Raw genomic sequence first — 11,722 nt, 5'->3', positions numbered from 1 at the left:
CGATGAACTTTTAATGAGCTTCTAAATGAATTACATTACTTGTCATATTTGCTTTCTCTATTAAACACTTTATGTTCACAAATGCTTAACAGTGATTCCTAAACCTCCCTGAAGACAGAATGACCAAGGGGATCTTTTTAAATATAAATTTCTAATCTTAATCCAGAACTATGAAACAAGAACCTATTGGGGAGGAGGCCAGGGAATCTGCATATTTGGATAGATATAAGTCTATGAGTGATTTTGAATATTTGAGGGCCACTGTTTATAATATCCAGGGGGAAATTTGTAATTGAAAATAAAATCCTAATCAATATAGGAAAATCAACTATATTTCTTTATACAGCAATGAGCAATTGAAAATTCAAATTTCAAAAAGTAAATATTAGAACAGTACCCCCAATATCTGGGTACAAATCTGAAAACATGTGCAAGATATGTATGCTAGGAGCCAGCATAGAAAGTTAAGCCTCCACTTGCAGTGCCGGCATTCCATATGGGTGCAGGTTTGAGTCCAGGCTGCTCCACTTCTGATCCAACTCCCTGCTGATGCACCTGGGACGGCAGTGGATGATGGCCCAAGTGTTTGGGCTCCTGTGCCCAGGTTGGAGACCTGGAAAAAGCTCCTGGCTTCAACCTGGCCCAACTTTAGTCATGGCAGCTATTCAGGGAATGAACCAGTGGGTAGAAGATCTGTCTCTCTCTCCTATATTTCTGCCTTTCAAATAAATAAACAAATCTTTTAAAAATATGTATGCTAAAATCTATAGAATTTTGATGAAAGAAATTTAAAAATACCTAAACACTTATATATTTACAATATTCATGGATATTTACAGTATTCATGGATCAGACACATTAATATTTTTATGACTATTTTCCAAGATTGATTTATAGATTCATCTCAATCTAATCAAAATCCCAATGACATTTTAAAAAAGTTATTTGTTTGAAAGAGTGACAGCAGAGAGAGAGGTAGAGCGAGAGAGAGAAACTTCCATTTGTGGATTCATTCCCCAAGTGTCTGTCAACAATCAACTAGGCCAGGCTGAAGTCAGGAACTAAGAACTCTATCCAGGTCTCCCACATGGGTGGCAGAGGCCCAAGCACTTGGGCCATCTGTGTTACCTTCCCAGGCGCATCAGCAAGAAGGCTCAAAGAAAGTGGGGCAGCAAGGACTCAAACTGGAATTCTAATACAGAGTGCTGGTCTTACAAAAGGTGGCTTCACCTCCTACCTCATGATGCTACCCTCCTCCCCCGCTCCCAGTAACAGTTTGCATGAGAAATTGACAAGATGATTTTAAAATGTATGTGGAAAGGCAAATTAGAACAGCCTAAATAATTTTGGAAAAGTGGAACAAGAGCATAGGAACTCACACTGCCTGAGTTCTTTGATTCAGAATCATGTAGTATTGGCGAGCAGACAGACACATTACAGATGGAACAGAATTAGAGTCCTGAGTAGACTCACGTATGCATATAATAAATTGATTTTTGACAAAAGGTGCAAGGGCAGTTTAGTGGAGGAAGAAATAACTTTCCAACAAACGATGCTGGAACAACTGAATATCCAATAGGCAAAACGATGAACTTTGGCCCAAACCTCACATTATAGGAAATGTTATCTCAAAAAGTGTAATAGACTTATATATGTAAAACCCAAAAATAATAACAAAACAAAACAAATTCTATCAGAAAATCTTTTGTGACCTTGGGTAAGGCCAAGATTTCTTGAAATTGATCAAAGGCATGATCAACAAAAGGAAAAATGTGATAAATTGGAGTTCATCAAAATTTTTTTAAAAATAATTTACCATTGGCCGGCGCCGTGGCTCAATAGGCTAATCCTCCACCTTGCGGCGCCGGCACACCAGGTTCTAGTCCCGGTTGGGGCACCGGATTCTGTCCCAGTTGCCCCTCTTCCAGGCCAGCTCTGTGCTGTGGCCAAGGAGTGCAGTGGAGGATGGCCCAAGTGCTTGGGCCCTGCACCCCATGGGAGACCAGGAAAAGCACCTGGCTCCTGGCTCCTGCCATCGGATCAGCGCGGTGCGCCGGCTGCAGCGGCGGCCATTGGAGGGTGAACCAATGGCAAAGGAAGACCTTTCTCTCTGTCTCTCTCTCTCTCACTGTCCACTCTGCCTGTCAAAAATAAAAAAAAATAAAAAATTTATAAAAAAATAATTTACCATCCTTTTTTTTTTAGATTTATTTATTTATTTATTTGAAAGTCAGAGTTACACAGAGAGAAAGAGAGGGAGAGGGAGAGGGAGGGAGGGAGGGAGAGAATCCTCCGTCCACTGGCTGGCTCACTCCCCAGTTGGCTGCAACAGCCGGAGCTAAGCCAATCCGAAGCCAGGAGCCAGGAGTTTCCTCCAGGTTTGCCACATGTGTGCAGGGGCCCAAGGACTTGGGCCATCTTCTGCTGCTTTCCCAGGCCATAGCAGAGAGCTGGATAGGAAGTGGAACAGCTGGGACTTGAATTGGCGCCCATATGGGATGCCGGCGCTTCAGGCCAGGACTTTAACCTGCTGTGCCACAGCGCCAGCCCCAAGTTCATCAAAATTAAAAGTGCTTTCTCTTTGAAGAACATTATTGAGAAAATGAAGACAAGCCACACGTTGGGAGAAAATGTTTGCAAAATATACATCTGATAAAAAGCTTGTTATCTTGAATATATAAGGAATTTGTAAAACTCAATAAGGAAGCATCTCAATACAAAATGGGCAAAAGATCTGACTAGATAGTTTACCAAAGAAGATATACAAATGAGGGGCCGGTGCCATGGCGCAGTAGGTTAATCCTCCGCCTGTGGCGCCCCCGTCCCATATGGGCAACAGTTCTAATCCCAGCTGCTCCTCTTCCAATCCAGCTCTCTGCTGTGGCCTGGAAAAGCAGTAGAAGATGGCCCAAGTCCTTGGGCTCCTGCACCCATGTGGGAGACCTGGAAGAAGCTCCTGGCTCCTGGCTTTGGATCAGCTCAGCTCCGGCTGTTGCAGCCATTTGGGGAGTGAACCAGCAAATGGAAGACCTCTCTCTCTGTCTCTCCCTCTCACTGTCTGTAACTCTACCTCTCAAATAAATAAATAAAATCTTAAAAAAAAATATACAAATGGAGAATAAGTACCTGAAAAGATAACATAATAACTATTAGGGAATTGCATATTAAAACTGCATTGAGCCACCTTTATACCTATTAGAATTGCTACAGCTTAAAAACCTATGAAATATATGAAATCTGTTCTCTTTATATTAATAAAATTTTAAAAAGCAATAAAAGTTAAAACCTTACAATATTAAGTGTTGGTGAAGATGCAGAGCAACTGGAACTCTTCCAGACTGTTGACCGGAACGCCACTTGGGAAGTTTATAGTTCGGAAATGTCTTACGAAGTTAAATATTTACTTATCACAAAAATCCCACTCCCAGTTATTTAAGAGAAATGAAGCATTTTTACATAAAACATGCTTATAAGTGCTTATAGCAGCTTAATTAATAACCAATTGGAAATACCCCAAATGTTCATCAACAGGTAAAATAATAAACTGTACAGCCACACAATGAAATACTACTCAGGAATGAAAAGGGACACACTGCTGATATGCTCCAAAATATGGGTAAATTTCAAATAAATTCTGCAAATTAAAAGAAGCCAGATTCAAAAAGCTATACATACCGTTTGATTCCATTTTATATGACATGCTGGAAAAGATAAAACTCTAGAATCTGGAAGCATTATTGATTTGATGGGCTGAGGGGATGCTACTACTTGTCCCTTCGTGGCGATGGGGCTCTGTGTTACATTACTGTATATATTTGTCCGAATTCACAGAATGGCATGTGGTAAAGAGTGAATTTTACTACATTATGCCTGGGCTTCAATCAGCCTATGCAAAAAAGAAAAACCATAAAAACAAGCCAACTTCCAGTCAAGTGTGTCAAGGGCTATGTATTTGCTTTCAATTCGATCATTTCTAAGAATGAAATGATCGCTTTTGCATCCCTTCAAAATGACTGAGGTAACAAATGGACTGCCAGCTCTTTTGCATGGAAATTCTGAGAGGACGGAGCGTAATGCTGTTGTGATGGGCCTTAGGCATTTGCCATTATTTATTATTCAGGGTTACGATATAATGGAGAGGTCACCTTCCAGCTGCAGTGAGATATTAGCACACTGGGAAGGGTGGGGGTGGGGAAGAAGACATCTGTAATGTTGTGCTTCTGTCATGAATCAGAGAGTCTCAATTTGTAATGGAATCTACGAGCTGATTAAAATGTTAAGTTGCACTGAAATTATTGCACTTAAAATGGTCACAGTTAAGAGGTTCTCTGCATTAATTTGCCCCAGAATCTTCACAGGGAAGGAAAGAACTTCTACTGTCTCATAGGCATGTGTGTGCTACCTCTAGGCAGGTGTTATGCTAAAAGAAAATATTAACCAATCTCTAGAATGCTACCAAATTTTCTAGTATTTAGGAGAATGCAATGAATAGAAAAGCGTTGAGGAATATTAATTAAATTATTAAATATCACAGTTAACACCTTTAATTTTAAGAATTTGCCATCTCAGACATCTTGGACCTCAGAGACACTAACTGATTTGTCCACAGCTGGTGAGTGGCAAGACTCATATTTAAATTCAGGTCTTCCCATTGAAGGCGGATGCACATTATATTGCTTTACTTTTCCTCTTAGAAGCTCACAAATGCATAAGCCATGATGGTGTGTTAAATCATGTCAAGAGATGCCAGCAGTATTTCTTCTCTTAGACTCTGGTGCTGTGAAGTTGAATGCAGCAATTTTTAAATTAATTCTTACTTGGCACTCCATTATCATTAGATTGATTTAACTCAGCTACATTTTTAATATTTCAAAGTTAGAAGATATATGCCCACAATTTCATTTTCTTTTATGACTTTTTAAAATGCTTCAGGAATGAGGAAGGAAAATACTTGGGGACATTCTTCACCAGAACATAACATTTCCCTTCTCTTGCCTGCCCCAGCCTCCTGACTCTCTCTTCCTTTCCAGCTGTTTTTAGACCCCTTGGGGGAATATCTTCCTCTGCTTACCCATTAGCTGCTGGTGTTTCTCAGAGCTCTCTCCCTGGGTCAGTGGGCATGGTGATCTCACTCACTCATCTTCCCCTACCATCTCTACATTGATGACTTCATCTCTGGCGCAGACCATTGTGACCTGCAGAAACATAAATCCCATCTCTTTGGATTGGACCATTCTGCCTGGATGACTCACAGAAAAACACAATCTCAACACGCACCCACGTAAATTCACTACCTTCCCCACACCTTGCTCTCTGCACATCCCAATGTTGTAAATAGTTAATTTGGAGTCATTCTCCATTTCCTTCTCTACCTCCTCACACCCACATATTCATCCATTCTTACTGCTCTGTCTCCTTAATATCAAAGTCTTCCCCCTCTTGATACCCCTCCCATAGAGCCCTCATCAAGTCTAATGTGCATTATTGTAAATACATATCTTCACTAGCTCCCCTTCCAGTCTCCCCGTCATTCAGAGGCATCTGTTTGAACACGGTACAGCTGAAAGTCCTACTATAGCTTCTTACTCCCAAAGGTCAAAACCCCGACTCCAAGGTCTTTCTGCTGCCATCTGTGGTCTAATCTAAAACGTGTGTGGATGCCATACTATTTGGAATACAGATGTTTGTAAGTGTTGCCTTCACTGAATTATACCCCTTACATCACAGTATACTCTGTTTTGATCCTTTTATGACCTTTATCACAAATCTCATATTATGTGATATTAGTGCATCCACCCTTGCCTTCCAAAATAATACGCATGAGCAATACATAATATTTACATTTTACAAAGAGGGCAAAATGATAAAAATTGTTAAATATATGTGTGCTCAATGAGTTCTTTACACTTTCTATATTATTTTAAATCCTTAAAATATAAAAAGAGTTAAAAAAACAACTCAGTTAAGCAATCCATAGGACGTTTTTAGAACATTGTTAAGTATTTGATAAATAATAGATAAGAGGTTACAATTATTTGGCCCTCATTTGCACCCAAGAGACTGTTCTGGAACAGTCTCCAGAAAATGCTGAGTGAAGCCATCAGCAGTACAGGACAGGGCTGAGAAAGCCACAAACCTGGCTTTTCTTAGATGCTAATGACACCCAGGCCACTCTGCTGCACCTGAGACTTAGAGTTAGCGCCTATGTGTGTCTTTTCCCTATAATGTTTTTTGGCTAAAGTGATTTCAGGTAAAAGAAAGGGAACAAAAATAAACTGATGCAGTGGTTCAAATTGCTGACTCCAGCATGGCTCATGATCAGAAATCTTAATAGCTCACTTACTAATGCATTCCTATTTAAATTTGATAACTGACACCCAAGACTGGAGTCCAGGCTTATCCCTATTTTGAAGTACAGATTCACAGAAGCAGTTTAATACTGCGGCTCCAGTTCTGTGCACAACTCAGAGTGTTACCAACCCATGATTCACAGGCAAGAAGCACTGGTGTGTTGTAGTTATTTGACAGGAAATAATTTAAGGGGACATAGAGGGATGGGAAGTCCACATGTGATATGATCCCAGCTAAAAGAAAACTTCCTGGGATGGGTATTTGACCTAGGTGTTAGGATAGCTGCTGGAATGCCAACATTTCCTTATGAAAGTGCCTGGGTTTGAGTCCTGTCTCTGCTTTCTGCTTATTTGTACAGTGGGAGGTAGCAGGTGGTAGCTTAAATGTTTGGGTCCCTGCTCCCCACATGGGAAAACTGGATTGAGTTCCCGGCTCCTGGCTTTGGCCTTGCCCAGTCCTGGCTGTTGTAAGCATCTGGGGGGAGTGAATCAGCAATTAGGAGCTCGCTTGCTCTCTTGAATAAATAATTCCTTTCAAAAGAAATTCCTTTTGGACCGATGAAAGCATAATAATTTGGCCAAGTCTCACTCTGACAGGAGACAGAAAGGGCAGTTGTCTCTGTTGAAAGCAGGGTGGATGCCATGATCAGTGGTGGGGAAGTGAGTGGTTAGATCAAGCCTAACAAAATTAATATTTTATAGTATTTGATTTCTATTTTGATACAAGTTGTCCTTATCAGATGATGTTAACATTGAGGGTTTTAAGAAACTCTGTTGTTAATATTGAGGGTTTTAATGAAACTCTGTTGCTGAAAGCAATAGATGAACAAGGTCAGAAGTGATCCTGAAGTGAGAATACAATGGTTTTCTCTTCACTTGTGCTTTAGTGAATTTTTTGAAAGCCTACTCTGAGTCGAAAGGATGATTTCCTATTCCAAAACTATTTTGGTCTCAGCAGAGATGGAGTTTGCCCATGTATTTTCTATAACTAAGGCCGACTGCCATTAGGGTAGAAAATAAAGTATATGATTCATGATCAGGGATTGCTGCCTTTGAAATCACTTCCTACCACAACACTGGCTACTTCATTACAGAGGTAATTAGAAAGAACAAACCCAGACATGGCCATTTAAAGGGACATTAGTGCTTAATTTCCGAGACCACTTTATTTTAATGGATGCAACTCTGGCAAGATTTTGTGTTTAAACTGCAAACTTAAGAAAGATAAGGCTGGTGTTTCAGATCTGTCTTCTAGATGGAAACCCCTAATGCTTCATGTGATAAAGTATCTAATGACTGAACACATCCACTGAAGTCAAATGTGCAGCCTTTGCAGAGGCATTAGAAACAAGTGTGTGTGTGCAGGTAGGCACCCTCATGAGGATGCAGGTTACTTGTGGAGGTGGTAAACCAGTTGCTGCTGTCACTGACCAGACAACAACTGTTTCAGTGTGCACCTCGAGCTTGGGAAAGATATTCCACTTAAGAGAAAGCACCGTTAAAAGAAAGCTTTGTATTTCATTAAAAATGTCTGATGCAATCCAAAAGGAAGATATAGATCTTTTCCCAGAAGAGGAAAACAAGACTTAAGACAAAGAACTAAGCACAGATCGATTTAGGATTTCCCGGGTTTTGGAGAGCTGGTGTGCCATCTTTGAAAGAACATTGCTTCCCTACCCCCCAACATTCCCTCTCCTGCCCCATTTCCTCTTTTAGAAAACTCTTTCAATGTGGAAAATAATACACACAGAAAACTGTACCCAAGAAAAATAGTACAGCTGAATGATTTATCTCCAACAGCCACAGGGATGCAAAATGTTGCCTGCACCACAGACGCGCACCCTGTCCACTGCGCGGCCACTACCTGAATTTATCTGTCACTTACATGATCACTTCTTTGCCTTTCTTGATAATTTTGTCATCAAAGCATGCATGCATGAACTGTTTGGCTTGTTACATTTTTTAACTTCCTACAGTCATACAGCTTACATATTTTCTGGATCTCTGATCTTTCATATAATATTATGTGAGATTCATTCTTGCTGCTGTGGGTAATGGTAATTCTTTCCTATCATTCCATTATATGTACCAGAGTACTTAAAAATTTCATGGAAAATGAAAGTTAAAGATAGGTTTATTTCAGTAGATTTTGAAAAAACCCTCCTGTATAGGTTTTTTTTAAAATATACATTTTCTACAAATTTTTAAAGACCTCTCATATATATCACAGACATTTCTTTTTTTTCCCAGTCTAATATAGGTAGTCAGGACTTTGATGACTGTTCAGCTGCTTTGTAGAATGAACCTCAACTTGAACTTCTCTGATACTTTCTCATGATAAGATGAATTTTGATAATAGTACAGTTAGTCTCCTCCCTATAGTTAATGCTTTCTTTAATTTTTTTGTCCTTCTCAGAAAGCCTCTATTTTTTTTCCTTTCATATCTTTTAAAAGCTATATTTAACCTTTCATTTGTAATTTATAAGTTTAGGCCAAGTTCCATAGCCTTCACACGTAACTGGTCCAACCTCATTTATTGAAAAAAAAAGTTTCCCCACTGGTCTGTAGTCCTATCTTTATGATGTGTCAGATAAATCTGTGGGGAGCAGCCTGGACTGGACTGAGTTACTGGAATTAAGACTTATTCTATGCATCTGCTCTCCCACAATATGGCGCTGGGAGAGAAGTAAACAGCTTCCGCACAGCTGCCTCCAGTTCAGCTAATAAACTGTAGGACTTGCTCCTGATTGGAGGAGAGCAGCGTACTCGGCGTGTGGGCAGCCGAGTTGGGATTGGCGGAGGAGGACTATAAAGGAGGAGAGAGACGGCATGCACCGGGAACATCTATGGGGAACATCTAAGGGGAACATCTAGCTGAAGGAACACCTGTGCAGCCCCCAAGAAAGCCGGCCGGCGGTGTGCCGCTCCCCTGCGGAAGTGGGGAATGTGGCCAGGGGGAACTGCCCTTCCACGGAGGTGGAAGGGATAGTAGCCAACCCGGGAAGAACCAGCAGCAAACCCGGGGAGGGCCGAGCAGACGAAAGAACAGCGCAGGGTCCTGTGTCGTTCCTCCACGAAGAGGGGGAGCGACAAAATCATGTGTTTACACTTTGTGTCTGAGCAGTCTAGGATATTCCAGTGTCTGAGCGCTCTGTGATATTCCAATGGTCTATTAGTCTCGTGCACTACAGTACACTGCATTCATTGCTGTAGCTTTATCAGAAATTTTGATATTGGGTGCAACACACCTACTCACCATTTTGTTCAAGAGATCATTGATTATTTTGGCCCTTTGCATTTCCTTAAATATTTTAGAATCAGCTTGCTAATTTTCACACCCACACATGTGTGCACACACACAGGCAAGGAAGAAGTGAATTGAATACAGAAACCATTTGGTAAATGACAGTTCACAACATCACATTTGCCAACACAGAAGCATGGATATATCATCATTCATATGGGTACTTGTCTCTTCAATAAACCGCTTATAGGTTTTTAGCGGGGCTCTTACACCTCTTTTCTTATATTTCCAAAGGATTTCACAGTATTTTATATTTTATACTGTGAAGTAGAATAGGCTCACTTTTAAATTTAAATTTTTCTAGTTGTTTATTGTTAGTGTGCAGAAATGCATTTTGATCTTGTACCCACAGACCTTGCTAAATCCTTTTTAATTTAATGGCTTATCTGTGGATTCTTATGCAGACCGTTCTGTCATTTGTGAGTAAAAACAGTGTTTTTCTTATAGTTTTTTTTTCTTGATATTTCTAAACTGGTGAGGACCTCCAATTCAATGGTGCATAGATGTATTGATAATAGGAATACCTACTCATTCCCCAAATCAAAGAAAATGCTTTTAGGACTTACAGTTAAGTACCATGCTTGAAGTAGGCTTTATGTAGGTATTTTGCAATTTATTACTAGTTGGCTAAGAATATGTAGCAAGAATTGATATTGTGTCTTATCAAGTAGTTTTTATGGACTTATTGAGATGATCCTGAATGCTTTTATTGTATTAATGTGGTGGATTACATAGATTGAGTTTTCAGTGTTAGCCTGCATTAATTCTTACAGGTTTTAAACTTGGCAATGATCTACTACACTGTCCATGTATCTCTGAACTTTATTAGGATATTTCTGCTTATGTTCATAAAAGAGACTGGCCAGTAATGTTCCTTTCTCAGAATGTCTTGTCCAGGATTTGCTTTCTGGATTATGCTACTTTCACAAAAGAATTGGGAAAGGTTTATCTTTTTTTTGTATTCTCTACAAATGTTTTTGCTATGATTGGAGTTCTTTCTGATATGTTCAGTAGAGTTCACTGGGAAAGACATCTGGATTGTAGGTTTTTTTTTTTAAAGCTTTGAATTATGGATACATCTGTCTTTTTAAAAGAAGAATTTGTATCTTCTTAAGTCAGTTTGGAAGACTATTTTTTTAAGAAATCTGTTTATTTCATCTAAATTCTCAGATTTACTGGCATAAAGTGTTTTGAGCCAATCTTAACAATATTCTTATTTTTAAAAATATCATAGAACATTTGGTAATATTTACTTTTCCAGTTAATAGTTTTTATCTTAATTTCTTGATCAGTGAAGTTAGATATTTATTAATTTTAACCATCTTTCTAAAAAGAACCAAAACTTGTCTTAAATTTTCTGCTGCTTCTTTTTATTTCATCTACCTAATTTATTCTCCTTTTTTGTTTTAAAGACTTTTTTAAAATTTGTTTTACTTGAAAGAGTTACACAGAGAGAGAAGGAGAGGCAGAGGGAGAGGTCTTCCATCCACTGGTTCACTCTCCAGATGGCTGCAATGGCCAGAGCTGCGCTGATCTGAAGCCAGGAGTCAGGAGTTTCCTCTGGGTCTCCCACGTGGGTGCAGGGACCCAAGGACTTGGGCCATCTCCCACTGCTTTCCCAGGCCATAGCAGAGTGCAAGGTTGGAAGAGGAGCAGCTGGGACTGGAACTGGCGCCCATATGGGATGCCGTTGCTTCAGGCCAGGGCATTAACCCGCTGTGCCACAACGTCGGCCTCTTATTCTTTTTTTAAAAAAATATTTAATTTATGTATTTGAGAGGTAGAATTACAGACAGTGAGATGGAGAGACAGAGGGAAAGGTCTTCCATCTGCTGGTTTACTTCTCAAACGGTTGCAGTGGTTGGAGCTGGTCTGATCTAAATGCCAGGAGCCAGGAGCTTCCTTCAGGTCCCCCATGCGGGTGCAGGGGCCCAAGGACTTGGGCCATGATCTGCTTTCACAGGCCATAGCAGAGAGCTGAATCAGAAGAGCAGCAGCTGGGACTCTAACCAGCGCCCATATGGGATGCCAGAGCCACAGATGGAGGATTGACCACTGCGCCACAGTG

The 11,722-nt window shown here is 40.2% G+C and overlaps 1 protein-coding gene across 3 annotated transcripts in view; it reads right to left on the bottom strand.

Moving 5' to 3' along the window:
* SLC35B3 (solute carrier family 35 member B3) overlaps nt 1-11,722 on the bottom strand; it is a 62,876-nt gene that overhangs the window by 13,882 nt on the left and 37,272 nt on the right. For all 3 annotated transcript variants that reach the window (XR_011388814.1, XR_011388815.1, XR_011388816.1), the window contains exon 11: nt 5,072-5,195. The gene's annotated coding sequence lies outside the window, so the exon portion shown is untranslated. The remainder of the gene's footprint in view (nt 1-5,071; nt 5,196-11,722) is intronic.

The sequence above is a fragment of the Oryctolagus cuniculus genome, chromosome 5 (assembly GCF_964237555.1).
Source record: "Oryctolagus cuniculus chromosome 5, mOryCun1.1, whole genome shotgun sequence".
In the NCBI taxonomy this organism is placed as follows: Eukaryota; Metazoa; Chordata; class Mammalia; order Lagomorpha; family Leporidae; genus Oryctolagus; species Oryctolagus cuniculus.
This window is presented reverse-complemented; position numbering and strand designations above follow the sequence as displayed.